The following is a 20,284-nucleotide window of genomic DNA, read 5'->3' as shown; positions in this document are numbered from 1 at the left end:
CGGGCGCCGGGGAGCGGGCGGGAGGCGGGCGGGGAGCGGGCGGGAGGCGGGAGGCGGGAGGCGGGCGGGAGGCGCTGGCAGCGGCGGCGAGGGAGGCGCCCGCGCCGCAGGAGCCTGGGGCAGCCTGGGGCAGCCTGGGCCAGCCCCGCCGCCGCCGCCGCCGCCGCCACCTGCTGGCCCCGCCGCTGGCCAATCAGGACGCCCGGGGCGGGGGCGGGGGCGGGGGCGGGGGCGCCGGCGGCGGGGCGGGGGTGCGGGCCGGCCGGAGGTCCGCAGGCTCCGGGGGCGCGCGGGCGGCAGGCGCCGGGAGGGGCGGGGCGCCTCGGGGGGAGGCGGCGCCGGGGCGGGGCGGGGGCGGGGGCCGGGCCGGGCCAGGCCGGGGCTGCGCGCGCCCCTTCCCGGCTCTTCCCCGCCGCGCAGTGTCGCGCTGGGGCCGCGGCGCGGGCGCCCCCGGGCAGACCTCGGGTCGCTCCGGTGTTTCCTGTCGCCTGCCCCTGAGCCCCGGCGGCCGGACCCTTCTGGCCGCGGAGGGACTGGTCTCGGAGTCCGGGTCGGCCTGGCCCTCCCGGCGCGGCCGCTCCCCCGCCCGAGGGTGGGCGCCCTGGCTCCCGAGCTCCCCAAGGCGGCTTCTCCAAAGGCAGCTCCTGCCCGCTTCGCCGTCCCCGGGCACTTCTAGTCAGCGTGGCGGCCCATGCCCCGAGCTGGGTTCCTTCCACGCTGCGAGTCTGCAGCAGAACGTGCGTGGCTCGCGCGGGGCTCGGGGTCCGTCCCCGGCTGCCGCGCCCAGCCCCGAAGCCCCGAAGCCCCATCGCGGCCGCGCCGGCGGGTCGGGGAGCCCGCGCTGCCCGGAGGACCCGCCAGATCGCCGCAAGCGAGGGACGCACTGGGGCGCCTGCCGGGAGCTCCAGGGGCTGGACGGACGCCTGGGAGTCGGAAGGCTCCTCTCCAGGCCACGGCTTCACCGCGCGTTCGCATCCACTAGGCGCAGGGCCCGGAATCTCCCCGAGACGGGCTGCCTCAGCCCCGCAACTGCGCTGCGAAAGCACGTTGTCGGTTTCAGCTGCAGCGTGGAAGTCACTCCATCAAAATAACGCGTTTGTGGAGCTACACTGGTGATTCCTAAAACCCCACGAGTCCTCTCGCAGGACGTGAATTAAGAACGTTCTCTCCGTATAAATTTGCTCAGTAGAAATGGATGGCTCCTTTGCTGATCTGTCCGCAGCAGGAAGAAAAAAAAAAAAAAAGCCATAAATAAGAACCTTTAAGAAGGGAACTTGGAAGGTAAAAGAGTTGAAGTCTCTAAAGATCTAGTGTCCTCTCTTAAAAGGATTTTATCATCCACAAACTGGCTAAACTGGAAGAAAGTTTGTGTTTTGTTCCTATTTTGTTTACATTTAATGTGAATTTTATTTACCTGTGCTTGGTTAGCATTGGCATGCTATGAAATTCAAAAAGTGCAGATGGGTACACAGCTGAGAAGACCCCTCCCATCCTTGCTCCGGGCCTCTCAATTCCTCTCCCTGGAGGAAACATTACTGTCATGTTCCTGCTTACCCTAGAGAAAATCTAATCAACCAAATGTTCTTATTTTTACCTTTTGTTATACAAAATAATAGGTCTAACTTCAGGCACAGGCCAGCAGAATAAAGGGTTGAATATAGAATGTGAAGAGATTACTCTCCACATGGGACCCAGTAGTGGCTGCCTCAGGACAAGAATGGGGACTGGGTTCAAAGATTATTTGATATCATACTGGTGTTTGCAAAACTGGCCTAATATATAAATCCACCTCTTTCCAGAGTCTTTCAGAGTCAAGATACTAACATCTTGCATGACTCATAAACACTTCAAAAAAAAAAAAAACAAATTACATACAGAAGAGTTCAGTGATTTGAGTAAGCTTACAAACAAGACAGGGAGAACATACAGATGGAAATCCAGAGACATTATGAACAAGAGCCCCAGTTCCCTATTCGTCATCTTGTACGTCAGAAACAGGCACAACTTCCATTCTTCACCTGAGCTATTACTGACTTTTTTTTTTTTTTTTAACATTCCCCATGAAAGGTTTGGCATTTGAAGTTGAGTTGGGTAACAATGAGCTCCTAAGATGACCTAAACTGCTACCCCCTTGATTATTCCATCCTGAGCTGTCATTCAGCAAAATTTCACTGAATATCCATCCCTTCTTTTGCTTCTCATGACTCATAGGCAGTATTTGTTTTTCCCTTATCTGCATGATCCCGACCACTGCAAAAGTTTTAATGGATTCTTCCTTTATCAAGAAGAGCTCATTGACTTTTGTGAACCAAGGATATGTATCTCATCTTCTTTTAAAGCATGAATCAGACAGTCCATTTCTTAGCCAGAAGATTGATGAGTTTATCCTGGCAGAAAAGGACATGTCTCAGGAGGATTCTGGGTAGAATTAAAAGAGCATTAATCACAAGACTGGGGTGCCAATATGACCTTACTGCTTCCTGTCTTTGTGACCTTGGACAAGTTACTTGAATTTGCTGAATCCTAGATTCCCTAAATATAAAATATGGTGTAATCCTCTCCACTGCCCTGCAAGATTGTTATTATTTGATACAATGTACGTGAAATTGCTTGATACATAATAAGACTTAATATGTTAGCAATCTAAACATGATCATTTTAATTTGGAAAAAAATGAGTTTATTAAGGAAGTTTCTAAGACATTTTGTGGCATGTGCTGGAATAGAAGTGATGAAACCTTCACCCACTACTTCCCTATCAGCCAAAATATGATACCTGATTTTTCAAAAAACTGTATCTCTCTCTCTTCCATTTCAATTTAGCATTTGTTATGTAATACAGTTATTTGGGTGTATCTCTAATCTCCCCAATTAGACTGGAAATGCCTTGAAGTTGGAATCATGTCACATCTTTTATTCCTAATGGGCACCTCAAATGTGATCTTGATAAATTGTAGACATCCAATGATTATATGTTGAATGAAGAGTAAGAGGGTAGGGAAAAAATTGTTAAATTGGACCTCATCAAGAAAGATGTTTTAAAATTCATTTGTTCTGTAAAGATCCCGTTAAGAGGATGAAAATACTATGGTACACTGGGAAAAAATATCTTCAAATAACATATGTGACAAAGGACTTATATTGGAATATATAAAGAGCTCTTGATATTCAATAGTAAAAACTCCCAAATGGTCCAATTAGAAAATGGGCAAATGATATGAAGAGATATTTAACCAAAAAGTATATACAGCTGGCAAATAAGCACAGGAAAAGATGCTCAACATCATTAGCCAAGGGAAATGTATATTAAAACTATAATGAGATATCACTACATACTATCAGAATGGGTTAAGATTTTTTAAAAATTGTGACAACACCAAATCCTGGTGAGGAGACAGAGAAACTGTGACACTTACGCGTTGCTGGTGGTAATGTAAATGGTGCAACCACTCTGAAAACAGGGTGGCTATTTCTTTTAAAGCTAAAATTGAACCTACCACACCACCCAGCAATTTCACCTTGGGCGTTTGTCCTGGAGAAATGAAAACTTGCATTCTCACAAAATCTTTTACAAACCAAGCCACACAGGACCAGTCCTCAACAACTCCACCCAGCACAAGAGAGCAGAATACCATGACACACAACCAGTCTACTTGCCATACAAAGAAACAGGATGGAGCTCACTGGACTAAGTGAACACTCATGGTTTTGGATAAGTCAAGGAGAAGTGGAGGCTTCAAAATGGAAATCCCAGGACTTTCTGCTCTTAAGCAGCAATTAATTGGAAAAAAAAAAAAAGACATGTGACCTTATATGTATCTCACATTGATGAAATACAGCATATTGCACTAAACAGAACTAGAAATAGAAATGCACAGAAAATAATTCATTATTTATGGTAAGTATAGTGTTTTTCTCCAAGGTATTTTTTAGAACAATTAATATTTTACTATACAACTATCTGCTCCCTACTAAATAATGGCTTCTAAAAAGTTGTATTGCTTTCTTTAGCAAAGTTGATTCTATTTTAGAAGGACAGGACAGTGTAGAAGTAATTATAGAATCTTGTCATTCACTGATTACAGCATCCAATTACAGATCCTGGCACTGCTAAGAGATACTGATAACAATATTATTTTATATGAGTAGATGATTACTGACTTACAGTCTTTGTGACTGTATCCTCTTACAATTTTTCTTACTATAAATTAAGTCCCTACAATAAAACCCAGACTTGGCTAATAACCTCTGTAGCCAAATCAGATACTATGCTTCTCTGAATCTTGAACCAACTGACATCTAAAGCAGCTGACTCAGCCTGCAGTGTGCTGAGAGTTAATAAAATTAACAGTAATGCCCGGAAACTTAGCCAGTGCCTGTGTGTAAGTGTGCATCCCCTTCATAACAATCCTCAAAGCCTGAGATATGATTTATTCACTAAGGGATAGCAATAAGGTTGCCATTGAAATGGCAGTCAGGCCTCCGCATAGAGAAGCATACAGATGAATCTGTCCCCTTTCCCTCAGTGCCTGATCCTTCCTACCTTGCTCTGCATTTTCTTTATTCCACAGCATTTGTCACCCTTTAACATAATCATAACTTTCTTATTCTGTCTAATACTTACTGTTTGTCTTCCTCACCAGGATACAAGCTGCATGAGGGCAGAGATTTATTTTGCTCCCTGATATCTCCAAGCACCTTGGACAGAGACTAACACAAAGAAAGTGTTGGATAAATATTTATTATATGAATGAAGATTCTCATCCACCAACATTCACAATTCAAAGATGTTCAGAAGTTTTTGTGCGTGCTGAATATTCACATTGATATTTTTTAAATCAAGTGACCTCAATTGTTATGTATTTTAAAATTCCTTCCAAAGGTGAAGAATCTCAATGCCAGCTGCAATGATACTACCAGTTCACTGAGGATATTTCTGCTGTTAGTAATTCCCCCCTCCACTAGGATCATCACTACCTTTAAGGCAGAGCCAAGAGGCTTATGGTACCAGAGGACCATGCCTGGAAGATAGAAATCTAAGGGTAAGAAAGAAAGGGGATACAATGTGAGAGAAGTTTCTACTCTATAGAAAGGATGAAGAGGAAGAGAAGGAAGAAGAAAAGGAGAAGGAGGAAAAAGAGTAAAAAACATGTGGAATATAAGTAGTGAAAAGGACTCTAAGGGAAAGGAGGAAAACTGAGTGGGAAAAAATTAGAGAGGAATACAAACCATGAGAGACTCCTAACTCTGGGAAACAAAGGCTTGCAGAAGGGGAGGAGGATGGGGGAGATGCGGTAATGGTGACAGGCACTAGGGAGTGTACTTGATGAGATGAGCAATAAGTGTTATACTATATGTTGGCAAATTGAACTTAAATAAAATATTTTTTAAAAAGAAAAGAGTAAAAAAGGAGGAGGGGCGAAAAGGAGAAGAAGACGGAAAAGAAGGAAGAAGAAAAGAAGATGATGATGAAGAAGATGACGACAATGAAGAAGACAAAGATGAAGAAGAGGAAGATGAAGACAATGAAGGAGGAAGAAGAAGAAGAAGAAGAAGAAGAAGAAGAAGAAGAAGAAGAAGAAGAAGAAGAAGAAGAAGAAGGACGAGGAGGAGGAGGAGGAGGAGGAGGAGAGGAGGAGGAAGGGGAGGACTCTCTCTGCCAGAAGAGCAAGAGATTTGGAATGAATGAGGTAAGTGAAAAATACTGTTTGGTTCTCCCAAGGATCCAGGACTGAATCTTTCTTGGTCCGCAGGGGACCCAGAATGGGGAATGTGGGAAGGTGGTGAGAAGATGGAGATGACATAGCGTTTGGGGCTAACAGAGTTTAGCCCCTGAGAGACTGAATGTACAAATGGACAATAGTCAGACCATAGATGACAATAGGACTGACCCATGAATGTTCTCTTTGGTTCCACCTGCCTGGAGGTGCTGATGGTCAAGTCTGTGTTCAGAGACAGCAAACCATAAGGTTGGGGGCCAAGATACAAAGTGTATAAGCATCACTTTCCACTCACAGTTGCATGCTCCCAAGGGATCATCTCAAGTCCACATCCTCTTCTTCTCCTTCTCCTCCAGGAGAAACTCCTCCTTTCTACCTGAACTCTTCTTATAATCCTAATTCTTGCATATGTTGCTCTAAATGGCACATCTTCACCAATGATGATTTGGAGCTTCAGTAGCCACTCTGGGAACATTTGGCTTGAATAAAATTATTCATCTGAGAGGTGCCTTGGAAAAGAAAGGACCTAAAATTTCTAAGATTTAATAGGCAACATTTGTGTTGATATGCAGAGGCCTCTAAATGAAATTCTTTTTTAAAAAGATTTTATTTATTTATTCATGAGAGACAGAGAGAGAGAGAGAGAAGCAGAGACACAGGCAGAGAGATAAGCAGGCTCCACGCAGGGAGCCTGATGCGGGACTCGATCCCAGGTCTCCAGGACCACGCCCTGGGCCGAAAGCAGACACTAAACCACTGAGCCATCCAGGGATCCCTCTAAATGAAATTCTGATGGAAAAATTCCTTCACTAAAAGATTCTTTGGACAAAGTTAATGAGCAACCTGACAGTCTTAAGCAATGACAAACTAGACTCATTTCCTGAGTAAATTCTCCCTCTTTGTCCTCCAGTTGCCTCTTTATATCTAGCGCTCCCTCATCCCTCTTATCCTTCTGATCTCTTTCCTTCCATTTCTGGTAACTTCTCTCTCTTCTTTCCTTTGTCCAGATCCCCTTATCTTTTCCTACTGATTTCCTAGGACCCCCAAATGCTGGTTGCTTCTAAAACTCTATCCCTCTCATGAGTCAGGTATACCTTGGATCTGAGCTGAATTCACAGTTATAATTCAGAATTTCCCTAAAGAGGCAGCCAGCTGCTAGTCATAGAATTTAGCCTGCTTTTCATTGCACATGTTCCAGGGTTGCCAGAACTATATCAACTTACACACATGTTGGTCAAAACTTCAGATGCTAAATCCTGGATGGCAAAAACTGATTGAACAACACGGGAAGGGATCTCCAGAGTCCCTCTTTTATAATAAGCCCAAGTGTCAAAAAAGACCCCAAAGTTAGGGCAAAGTCTACTAAAAGCCATACCCAAAACATTTCCAACAAAACTTATTTAGACCATAATTCAACCATGAACATAAAGAAAAGATGAAACTTAGAAGATTGTGGCCATAGAAGATTGTGGCCATATTGTTCACTCCCTGAGGAACACAACAGTTATCCCCCTATGATCTGGTAACTGCAAGATCCACACATTTAAGGATTTCACCTCTGATAGTCTGCACTGCTTCTTGCAGAATTGGCAAAATATTGCCAGGGATTCATGTATTCAAACCCATCATCAAAAGGTCAAGTCTGCCTTCCCACAAAATCTTAAATAGCCTCAGCCTCCTGACATTCTTTTTTTTTTTTTTTTTTAAGATTTTACTTATTTATTCATGAGAGACACAGAGGAAGGCAGAGACCTAGGCAGAGGGAGAAGCAATCTCCCTGTGGGGAGCCTGATGTGGGACTCGATCCTAAGACTCTGGGATCACGACTTGAGCCAAAGGCTCAACCACTGAGCCACCCCGGTGCCCAGCCTCCTGACATTCCTAAACCAGAAAATTTCATCTATTAGAAGAAACATCAGAGAAAAAACTACTTTTGAACTTCATTGGAATGGACCTTATCGTGTACTATTAGCAACAAATATAGCAGTGAAACTCCTGGAAGTCAATCCTTGGGTTCATGTTTCACAATTCAGAATTCCACATAGTTGGCGGACTAGTCCAGTAAAGGACCTCATATTTCAAGTATTCAGAGATCGACTAATAAGCAACTTTTGTAAGTAAGTAGCTGGCTCAAGGTCTGTGGAATATGCAGTTGACCTAGGATATGGATAACCATGCCTAAGACATGAGACAAGAATTCCTGTTTTATTATTCATCTGTTTGCTCATAACCATTCTTCTCATTTTCTACAGACCCATTTTCTACAGACCCTACAGACCCATAATGGTCCTTTTCCTCTTTTCATTCCTCTTTATTATAATTTTTAGGTCAGAACATACTCCTAATTCTATTCTTAGATTATCTCAAACAGGGCAACCCCCGTGGCGCAGGGATTTAGCGCTGCCTGCAGCCCAGGCATGATCCTGGAGACCTTGGATGAGTCCCACCTCAGGCTCTCTGCATGGTGCCTGCGTCTCCTTCTGCCTGTGTCTCTGCCTCTCTCTCTCTCTCTCTCTGTGTGTCTCTGTGAATAAATAAGTTTGTTTGTCTGTTTTAAAAAAAAGGTTATCTCAAACAGTAGCCACTGCCCTGAGTCTTACTGATTGCTCTATATGCCACCCATCACCAGATCATCATGATAGAAACCTCGAGAGAATTTCAGTCTTAATAAGGAATGGCAGCTGACGTCATTTGCATCTAAATAGACAAATAACCTTAAATAAATCAACACGTGAATTTGGTAACGCTCTTCTCTCACAGAAAAAGAACCAATTATTACAAGATATTTGAATTCAACAACTTTCATGGGGTGATGGGCCAATCACTTGCCACCTGGAAGAAGTTAGTAGAGATCAAACTGTAACTGGGCTAATCTAAGACCTTCTCATCTTCCACCAAGAGCGACTCCTTTCTCCTGTGTCTCCATGTGCCCTCTACTGGATGCTGCTTCTTTTGCAGCCAGGATGCCTGGTCTTGTTTGCCTCAGACTCCTACTTCACGCACTTTACCAATACTATGCCAAGACTCATCTGTATACAGAGACCCTATTTCTAGAAATCACAAACCTGGAAAATTCCCTGATGATCCCACCCTTGATTATCCAGGCACTCCAACTGAGAAATCACTAACCAGTTGTTCATGTGAACTATCAGAGCAGGTGTTCCCAATGGGGAAATCTTATAAGCAGAAAGTACTATAAGAAATTATCATTAACTTTGGCAGAAGTTATTAATAATACCACCTCCTCCACTCTAGACGATGTACAGACCAATCTCAACTCAGTAGCACAAGTGACGATGAATAATTGTATTGCTCTAGATTTTTTGCTGGCTAGTCATGGTGGTTTCTGTGCCATTGTTAATACTTCTTGCTGTATTTAGATTAGTGAAACAGGTAAAATAGAACAGGCAATACATTGCCTTAAGGGAAAAACTACTTAGTTATTTAAGTTTGATCTTCATGGCCTATAGAATTTGTTTACTTGACCTGGCTTGGGAAATTGGGGTTCCTGGTTCTTGTAGGTGTCTTATAGGGACTATTAGTTATTCTTGGTTTTGTCAGTGATCATGATGTTGGTCTCTGACATTCTATCCAGAATTGTAAATCCTACTACATAGATGCTCTCTTGACAGATAATCAACATGACAACACAGCAACAAAAAGTTCAAGATGATCTTGCAATATGGTTGACCATGGAGACAACTGAACCATCCCCACAATAAAGATCCAGATTTGTAGCCTTCCCTGAATTGGGCAATCTACCACGTGCAAGAATGATAGAATGACCAAAAAGGAGACTGGGAGACTGAATATGCAAAGGAAAATGGCCAGTCCATATATGACAATAGAATGCTGACTCACAATTTCTGCAGCAACCAGTCCAGGAGTGAATACACAACCTCTCTAGCAATTGGCCCAGAACCATTAGCACTTTGTTAATAATTGCCAACTCTATAATTTTTTGCCCTGACTTCCAAGTAAGGATCAAACAGAGAAAGCCAAATATACTTTCCAAACCAATCACAGAAGATGCCCCACTTCTGGTTAGACTGATTCAGAGTCCTATGCCAACAACCTCCAATCAGATCATACCTAACACCTTCCTTTTCATTTTGTTATAAAGCTTTCCTACTCCCCTACCTGCTTTTGACTCTACCAAACATAAGCAATGATGACTTTCTTATTTGTATGGTCTTCATTTATTTCCACAGCTCATCAGGAACTCTGAAAGGAGACAGCCCCACGTGGCTCCCATCTGGCAACACAGAGTAGCTGCTGCCAAATAGGAGTGGGACCATGTCAGATTTAAGGTAAGAAAGAATAGGAGATGGAACCCCACAGTCCCTTGGCTATCACACAGCATAGAAGAAATCCCCAAATGCCTCCATACTCCCTGTGAAAGAATGTGGAAGGTACTGATTGTTGACAGCCAGCAAGCCTGCAGAGGTCACTGTTGGGAGAAGGTAGGCAGTACCTCTGTATCATTCCCACACAAGGGATATAAGGTAGTTTGCCAAGGCCAGGGACCTGATGTGGGATTTGGCTGAAATTCAGAGGTTCTGTCAGGACATTAAGAGCCAAAGTGAAGTCAGATCATCAAGGGAAAGACTCCAGATCCTCACTGCCAAGAACACTGTATCGGTTAGGTTTTGCTATGTAACAAACCACCTCAAAACTTAGCAACTTAAAACAATAAGCACTTGCTAGCTCATCATTCTATGGGTTGGCTACATGGTTCTTTGGGACTAGGCTAGCTCAGCTGATCTTGCTGGGCTCATTCAGGAAGCAGGTTAGCTGGGGGCTGGATAATTTAGAATATCCTTACTTAATGAAATGGATTGTAAATCAAAGGTCATCTAACAGTTTATCTCAGTGATTTTCTATGGGTTTCCTTCACTATTCTTGTTCCTTGTCCACCATTTTGAAAATAAGACAGAGTTGCAATTCCAAGGCATTCATAAAATGCTTTGGAATATTTATCAGTTATATTAGCAAGCACAGTAATGCTCATCATCATTTGTCTGGTGTCTCTTTCTAGCAGAAATGTTCAACTTCTTTCCATTTATGACCTTATAACTCTACCTAATACATACTCTACAGTATTTTTGAAAATGAGCATGTGCAGGAGGCAAACTCTGGAAGGGGCTTTCTGCACTGACTTTTGAGTTATGTAAAGGTATCTCTCTTTTTTGCCACATGAAAAATGAGAATATAGCATAATTCCCATGCCATGGTCATCATGTCATTTGAGTCAAGTCATTGATGATATGCTCTTCCATATGCTTATGTAGTAACCATATGTATTACATAGGAAGTTCTGTAATTCAACAGATAAAGCTCAATTAGCATTACTAGAAGGAAACACTGCTTCATTAACAATACACCTAAATTTTACTGTACATGTAGAGAGAGCCCTTGGTGGACTTGGTGAAGTTTTAGACACTTTCTATTCCATAACCAAGGTTTATTTCCCCTTGGAGCTCATGACTACTTCCACCATGTTGTCTTCAGAAGATAGCTACTCTTTTTCTAATAAACATATCCAAACAGGAATTTAAATCCCTTTCTCATATTTCTGGGGACACTTGAGATAAGATTTGGACATTTTTTAAAAAATCACTGAAGACTAGGGGAAATTGTAAATAACATTGAGAGTACCATTATTTGAGGCTAGTGTTTCTCAAATTTTATTCCACAGAACACTAATTTGGGAGGCCAATAGAAGATGCTCAATGAAACGATATTTATGGTTGAACAAAGTTGTGCAATGGCGCACACTATATCTACCCCCATAGATACTAAAATGTACATGAGCATAATAAAGGCTCTGTGAAGTCCTGCAACAGACCTCTTAACTTTTCCTAATGCAATGACTTATCAAAGTACAATCTTATCAAAGTACAGAATTTTTGTGTTAGCATACAACCAATATCATGTGGGCAGCATGCCCTAAGATATCAATTTGGTTACCTGAATTGTATCCTAACCCTTACAAAGGTGATCCTTGTAAGACAAAGATTGTCCTGGGGTCTCTTCTTTCCCACATCTCCATTCAGCTTCTCTATGGCAGATGCTGTCCTGAAAACTCAGGTGAATTCCTCCATGAATAAAGAGAAGACCATCAAGACCTTCTTGCAGCTACTTCAGCTCTGCATTCACAGTTCTACTTTCTTCTCTAAGAAGTCTTTCCTTTTCAGATGAGTGATACCTGGAATGGCCTGCCTTACAAGACAGAAGAGAACTGCAATAGTTGTCAAGAGCAAGAACCCTGGAATCTGACTCCACCATGTCTTAACTTAAAATCTCCATGCTTCAATTGTTTGATGTGTAAAACAGTAGCAGTAGTAATTACCTCATAGGATATTGTGAGTAGCCCATGAGTGAAGGCTATTAAAATACTTAGAACAGGATCTGACATAGAGTGTGTACTCTGTAGATGTCAGGATTATTTAGTTTAGCTTTGACCTGGCAGCCCTCCAAAGAATATCCTCCATCAAACTACGATACTGATTTCAAAATTCATTCAAGAGAGACACATCATAAGAAGCTAGAAAATCATTTTTTCTGGTTGCAAATATTATGTCAGCATGATTATCAATAGGTTAATTGATACATTTTACATTTTTATTTTTATATTTTATAATTACAAAAGTAATACATTCTAACACTGGAAGCCTGTAAAACATAAAGAAACATTAAAGGGAAAAATGCACTCAAATTATCTGTCTTTGGAGATCCCACTAGTAGTATTTTGTTATATATACAACATACATATATATTATGAAAATGATCATATAATACACCACTAGAAATATTTTTCACTTGGCAAAATGTTATATACACTCACCCTGTCACTATTCAACAGTTGCAGATTATTCCATCCTATGGATCTATTATAATTCATTTCTTGATTCTTGAGTGATTTACTCACCAGGATGATTTGGTGAATTACCCATCACAAAACCAGTGTTTTAACAGAAGGAACCTATACACTCTTCACCTCCTGGAGGGTTATTAAGCCCTATCAATTCTTTCCACTGGATTTCCTGCTCATGCACCATGTTCACCTCTTAGTCTTCATTATTTTTTAGGGTAAATACATTCAAGTCAAGCACATCCACAGTCAGCCAGAGAAAATCAAAGGGCTAGAAGACAAAGCTTATTAAGTAAGATTAAAGGAAATAGTATTCTTTTGTCCATTATCTCTCAATTCTCTATACTTATTATTCAAGCATTAATATCTTTCTTCATTTTTTTCTTCTTATTTTATTTTCCATAAAAATGAGAGTATTTGCTATAATGTGTGTCATTCCATAACATGTGACAGTGTAAAATTGGCCAAAACCTCCTTCCTTCACTTTCAGGAGAAAAGAGCTCTGGTATGCTTCAAGGATAAAACATGGTAAAAAATAAGTTATCCAGAAATCCCAACACTAAAGCATCCAAAGTATGAAACTTGTTTTGAATTGACCCTTTTTCCTAGTGATCTTCCATGTTTCAAATGATGCAACTAGAATAACTAATGAATGAATTGCTCTGGTGTCTGTGGTTATGACAGAATCTACAGAACAATGAATAACGACCAGTTGGGAACATCATAGCAGCTGAATTCTCACATTTGAGGCAATGAGATACAGTGTGTCCTGTGCATTGGAATATATCTGTGAGCATTCCCTAAATTGGCTGGATCCAGCTGATCTAAGATGGCCTCACCTCGGATGACCTATCTCTAGTCTATGTAGTTTCTATTTATCCAGGTGACGAGCCCAGGCTTACTCACATGGCAGGGGCATGACTCCAATAAATTGAGCACAGTGTGCAAAACCTCTTGAGCATTAAGCTCCAAACTGGGATGGCTTCACTTTCCCTACACTCTGTTAATCAAAACAAGCCTCAAGTCCAGTCCAGATTCAAAGCAGTGGTGAATTGGACTCCATATCCATAAGGAAAAACCACAAAGTCATAGTGCCATCGAAGTCTAGATAGAGGGAAGAAAGTAACTCTGGCCATTTTTGTCAGTAATCTGCTACAGTTCATCTTCTGGCGACAATTACTCATGTTTCTTCAACATGTAAAATACACTTACTTCTTCCCAAGACCTCTTTCCATCTGTATTAGAGTCCATGATTTGGGGACCTACATCCTTCCACATGAGGCTTGACAGGAGACATGTGAACTAAAAAAAAAACAAAAAACAAAAAAACAAAAAAACAAACAAACAAAAAAAAACAAGTTACATGCTCTCAACTCACCCAACGTACAAATAGGAGGCATGGGCAGGACAAGCACAATAGACTTTTCCATTGAGAATATTCTGTTAAAAACAATTCATACAGTGAAAATATTGTACATTTTTTGGCCAAAGGATCTCATCACTATTGGGGAAGGTCATCAAGAGGATGTGATCGCCGGCTGACCCACAAGATATAAGTGGGCAATTGAAGGCTCCTCACCCCCTTTCCTGTCCTTGGAATGTAAGTTCTGCCCACCATTCCTACAACTGGAGCCATTTTCAGGGACAGGACACAGACTTGAGATAATGAGGTGGTGTTGAAACCCTCTGGATAGTTGTTATACATGACTGAACTCCATACATGCCTCTATATAAACTTTTAAGATTCCAGCAATAAGTGGGGGGGCTACTAGTCTCATGACCACCCAGGACAAGCCTCGTAAATAAGTTCCCTTGCTTCTTAAACCTGTCACCTGCCTATCTGAAGTGGCCTACCTCTTTCTTAAGTCTCTGCCTGGTGTTCATATAAAGGGGGTTTGTGAACTAACAATTCCAGAGCAGGGGATGCTGCCAATTGTGCAGACTGAAGAGAGGTCCCAACAAAAGGCTATGCAAAGCACTGAAGCATTTTAAAGTAGTGATTTTCTTCTTTGGTTTCTGCAGATGCTGACACAACAAATTCTGATTCTAAGTGGCTTGGCCAGATTCCTACCTACAGATCAAGCAGGATTTTCTGGTAAATAAAACATTCATGCATTTTTTATTAGTGCATGATTCATTTTTATGAAGTTGTCATTGCCATTTTAAAGTGTGTCCTAAATCCTGATGTTCTGTGTAAGATTTTGATGAGTGAATGCTTTAAATTGTCTTATCATTAAACATTTAGGGTTTTCTATAACATGTTACTTTCTTTTTTTTCTGTTTTCTATGAAATCTAGATGACTTTGGTTAATGTAAGCTGATAGCTACTTAATATATTCTCTCCTTGAGTCCTAGAATACATTTTTATTAAACGAAGTTTTCCAAAGCATAGGTAGCTTTTTAACATTTTAAAACATTTTGTTGTAAGGTAATGTACATATAGAAAAGTACACATACTGTATGTGTATAGCTTGATGAATTTTCCCATTGAGCACACTTGTGCAATCAGCAAGCAGATAAGAAACAGGATATTACCAGACCCCAAAAGCTTTCTTGTGCATGCTTTCAGCCATTATTCCACTAAGATAGGGCTTCTCAACCCCAGCACTATTGATGTTTTGGGCTGAACAATTCTTTGCTGCTGGAGGCTATCCAACGTATTTTATCCAACGTATTTTAAGACGTATTTTATCCAACGTATTTTAAGACGTATTTTATCCAACGTATTTTAAGACGTTGAGCACCATCCTTGGTCTCTACCCACTACCTGCCAGTAACAACTCTCATTTCCTGTGGGATAACCAAAAATATATCTCCAGACATTGCCAAATATGCCCTGAGGACAAAATCATGCCTGATGGAGAACCTCTGCCTCTAAGTTAACCACTATCATGACTTCTAATAACATAGATTAGTTCAGTTGACTTTGTACTTTATATAAATGAACTCATACACTTTATTCTTTTGTATCTGCCTTCACTCTCTGAATTATATTTGCAATATTTATATTTTTCTGTGGAGTTGTAGACTGTTTATTTTGTTGAATAGTACTCCAATGTGTGAATATATCCCAATTTATTTATCCATTCAACTATTTTTAAAGATTTTATTTATTTATTTATTTATTTTTATTTGAGAGGGTGGGGAAAGGAAAGGCAGAGGGAGAGAACCTCAAGTGGACTTCACAGTGAGTGTGGAACTCAATCTCATGACCCTGGGATCGTAACCTGAGCTGAAACCAAGAGTCAGACGCTTTACTAACTGAACCACCCAGGCACCTCTATCCATTCAATTATTGAAGGCCATTTTGGTAATCACCAATTTTTGACTAATACAGTTTTAAAACTCATTTCTTTATTATCATATCTTATACTCCAAATTAAATACCATACCTTATCTCTTAAAAACTTTTTTTTAAGTTAAGGCATCTGAGTTGTGGAAATTTTGTTAATCTGGAACAAATCACATGCTAGGCATTATAAATAAAATATTTTTATGGTAATTTCATAAGAAATACACAATGGGGCCATTGATCCTGAGGGTGAGATTGGGAGGAAGGAGAAAAGGAGTTCAAGTTCAGTGAAACCAAAATTATTGAACATCTGTGACTGCCAGGCACTGATGGTAGCTCTGGAAATGTGAAGATGAAGAAGACAGGTTCTCTGCCTTTGAGAATTTTTCCATCCATTCCTCCTAGTCCTGGCCAATTTTTCTCTCCTGGAGCTGATATGATCTAATGGTACCTCCTGCATGGAAGGGTTACCTCTGATGACAGGACCTGGGCAGTGCCAGGGGGAGCAGCGTGGGTGGGCAGAGGAGTTGCACCTACTTTTGTTTTTTTTCAAGTGTAAAGAGGGGGTTCTAGAGTTGTAGCTCCATTCACCACCAGGTAAGTAAACAGGGAAGGGTTTAAAGCAGAAACTTTAAGAATGGGTAGGATGCAAACTGCAGAGGGGAAAATTCTCTTTTCCCCAAAGACCTCCAACTGCAGAAGAGACTGGATAGGGCAGGTCAGGGGAGGTGGCAGACACAGCCCCAGAAGGAAATCCAGCTGACAGGACAGAAATGCTTGCTGATGCTCACGAGTCACTTCATAGCTGCATCTATAAAGTTCATTTACATTCAGAACATACATCCCACTAGACAAAGGAAAATATGAGCCTAGGGAAAGAATGGCTCTGTGGAGCTTCTGTGTTTTAAAAATAGACTAATTTGGTCTTTAATAGGCATCAACCAAGTTGAGTGGCTTCTCTTTCACAAGAAGACTTTCATCAGCAGTATTTCACTGGTATCTTTGTCTCTTATCTTTGCTACTCAAATATTTCATTAATTCTCTACAACTTGAGGACAATGAAACAAGGGCCAGTGTGGGTGGTATCATCCTCCTACTTATTCATCATTCTCAGCCTTCTGAGACTTTCACTTCTCTTCCTCAGTTTATGTTTGCTCATTATTGTTATGCATTCATTAAATTTCAGTACTGTCTAATTAAATTGACCAAATGTTTATGTTGTGAGTTCACTTTGAATTAAGCTTTCAGTTAAGTTTACATTCCACTGAGGGGGGCACTTGACAGGATGAGCACTGGGTGTTATACTATATGTTGGCAAATCAAACTCCAATAAAAAAAATAATAAAAATTTAAAAATTAAAAATAATAATTACCAAATTACAAATATTTAGGAAATTAAAGAATTTCAATCCAACATGGAAAGGTTTCTCAATTTTCTCTTAAGTAAATCAATAGGAAATAAAAAAATATTAAAGTTTTTATAACCATATAAAAAGATTTAAAAGATTTAAAAGATCATTTCATTAAACCTAGACCTATTTCTAAGAAAATGTTAGATGATATTTATAAAGATGATATTCCACCTACTTCCCCGGGCAATCCTTTAATAAGCACCTTGCCTAATTTATTAAAATAGCAATAGGCAAAGCAAAACAAATGTGAACTCAAACTTTTTAATGGTCCTGTTGTGCATGCAGTCTCAAGAACATGCCACCCTCCCCAATACCAACAACCCCTCTGCCCTCCTGCCAATTAGCCAATTAGAGAACAATGAGCCATTGAGCCACTGACTTGCAGAGCCTTAATATTTAAAAGCCTGTCTTTTATGTTTGTTTTCTGTCCCTCAGGAAAATCCCCAAAAGACACATTTTTCACCATATTTATCCATCACATGCTAAAATAACTCAGAACAAATGTACAAGACTTTCCATTGAACTACTTGGGCCTTCCAGTTAATATGCCTCAAAACTTTCACTGCAAAGGCTTTATAATGGGTTATCACATGATAACAGAAGTGTTTTTCTTTTCAAAATTCTTGTTTACTTATTTTTGAATCCCAATATTATAAATTATTGTTTAAATAGGTATGCTTATTCTTTAAAGGAAACTGCATCTTTTTTGTAAAGCAAAATGTGCATATGTGTTCTTTAAGACATTATATATATATATATATATATATATATATCTGCGGGGGGTATACTCACACATAGCATACATATGTATCTAGATAGATGTATATATACATTCATATACTCAAACAGAGTGTATATAACATATATATAGATATACACATATGAATGTATATATATACAATTCAAAGTAATGGTTTAGAGCATTGATACTGCAGCCAGTCTACTTAGGTTTAAATTCCAGATGTGATATATATATATAATGGAATATTACTCAATTACTCAGCCATTAGAAAGGATGAATTCTTACCATTTACATCGATGTGGGTGGAACTGGAGGGAATTATGCTGAGTGAAATAAGTCAATCAAAGAAAGACAATTATCATGTGGTATAAGAAACAGCATAGATAGTCATAGGGGAAGGGAGGGAAAACTGAATGGGAAGTAATAAAAGAGGGAGACAAACTATGAGAGACAGTTAACTATGGGAAACAAACAAAGGGTTGCTGTAAGGTTGGTGGGTGAGGGGATGGGATAATTGGGTGATGGGCATAAGGAGGGCACATGATGTGATGAGCACTAGGTGTTATATGCAACTGATGAATTGCTGAACTCTGCATCTGAAACTAATAATACACTATAGTTGGCTAATTAAATTTAAATAAAAATAAATTCCAGATCCATATGGTAATAAAGGCAAGTTACTTAACCTTTGAATGCCTCAGAGTCCTCCTCCTAAAATAAGAATAATACTTGTATCTATTTCATCAGGTTGTTAAAAGGGTTAAATGAATGAATATCACATAGGTGTATATAGAGCTTAGAATGGCATCCAGCTATGTATCTGCCTGTAATTAATCTGTGTGTATCTGTATCTGTGTGTACAGGTAAAAATTATTAACCTTTCTTGTGTCTATTTCACACATTTTTGAATACTAATACTAGATTTTCTTCATATGATATATATGTATACACTTAAAGATTATTGAACAATTAACTGTTTCTACTAATTCTTCTTCTACCAATTCTACTTCTCCAGACTAAATAAATCTAATTTTTTACTTTTGGCTCATATATTTTATATTTCAAATCCTTAAATCTTTCCATCTACTCTTTCTTGACTCTTCCTAAGTTCTCCACATCTCTAGAGCTGTCAAACCCTAAAGTGTTGCCAGTGTTCTAACTAGGATGTGAGCATGCAGCTGTGAAGCCTTCACAGGGCTGGGAGTTCTTCAAGGAGGCTGAGACCAGCTGTGGTTCCTGGGTCTCACCCCAAGAGCCTCATACTTGGCTCTTCCTGAAATGTGCCTCCTTTCAATGTTACCATGGCATCAGCACTCAAGAATTATAGAACAGAGGCTGCCCCCCTGGCTGCACATTAAAATCACCAGGGAAGCTTTTAAGAAGTGTCAATGACTAGGTTTACCCAAAGCAATTAAATCAGAATCTCTAGGGGTGTGGCTATATACTGCCATTTCTTAAAAGCTCCTGTCTGGGTCTAAAGAGTAGTCAGAGTTCACAGTTGGAGTCGAGTAGAGAGGATATCACCATCAAACAGATGCCCATATCTTTGCTCTGCTGCAGGAAAGGTACTAGCAGGGTGCATTCTTCCCTCCCTGTGTGGCAACATCTTCCCAGCTCCTCAGAGAAGGTCAGTGGACAGCCTCTTAATGCCGTGCTCCCTGCTTTGTCACCTAATGCCTCCAGAAAAAAAAATCTGCACGAGACTGGAAATTGTGTTTTAGAGCAACTATTCTAAAATTTTTCTTTTATTGCCACACATATGATGGACAGTATCATGTGCATGATGCCATCCTGTTGGAATAGGCAAGGGCCAATTCCCAGCTATAAAATACTACCTAAGGAAGCATTTTAAAATGCAAGTTAGTAACAATGACCTAATTATAGGGACAATTTGGGTTGTCATTAAGCAAAATCAATAATTTGCAAATTTAGGTACTTTAGATATCTTTCACTTACTCTGCATATATTTACTGAATATCTACTCTCTATGCACTGATCTAGGGGCTCAGCAAGAAATAGTTTAAAACAACAACAACAAATTTCTTGCCATCCATAGAAATTACATTTTAGGGTAATTACATCTTAGTGAGAAGATAGACAGTAAACAAATAGATAAATGAATCAATGTGTGTTTCTGTGTTGAAGGGTGAGGATGCTATGGGTAAATGTCATGGAGAAAAGAAAAGGTTAGGGAGTGCCTTGTTGGGGAAAGTAATCAGGAAAGACCACTTGGAAGAGGTGATAT

General features: G+C 40.4%; 1 long non-coding RNA gene across 4 annotated transcripts in view; it reads left to right on the top strand.

Annotated features, from left to right (window-relative positions):
- Nucleotides 1-481: 481 nt before the first annotated feature.
- The window catches only part of LOC112668730 (uncharacterized), a 32,935-nt gene continuing 13,132 nt past the window's right edge, over nt 482-20,284 (top strand). Inside the window, exons 1-5 of one of the 4 annotated variants that reach the window (XR_007405354.1) lie at nt 482-3,897; nt 4,643-5,689; nt 9,931-10,029; nt 11,917-12,084; nt 14,616-14,688. This is a non-coding gene — a long non-coding RNA (uncharacterized LOC112668730). The remainder of the gene's footprint in view (nt 3,898-4,642; nt 5,690-9,930; nt 10,030-11,916; nt 12,085-14,615; nt 14,689-20,284) is intronic. The other 3 variants (XR_007405357.1, XR_007405355.1, XR_007405356.1) reach the window with 3 other exon arrangements.

This window comes from Canis lupus, chromosome 23 (assembly GCF_003254725.2).
Source record: "Canis lupus dingo isolate Sandy chromosome 23, ASM325472v2, whole genome shotgun sequence".
Classification (NCBI taxonomy): Eukaryota; Metazoa; Chordata; class Mammalia; order Carnivora; family Canidae; genus Canis; species Canis lupus.
The sequence above is the reverse complement of the archived record's forward strand: the minus strand, read 5'-3'. Positions and strand labels throughout refer to the sequence as shown.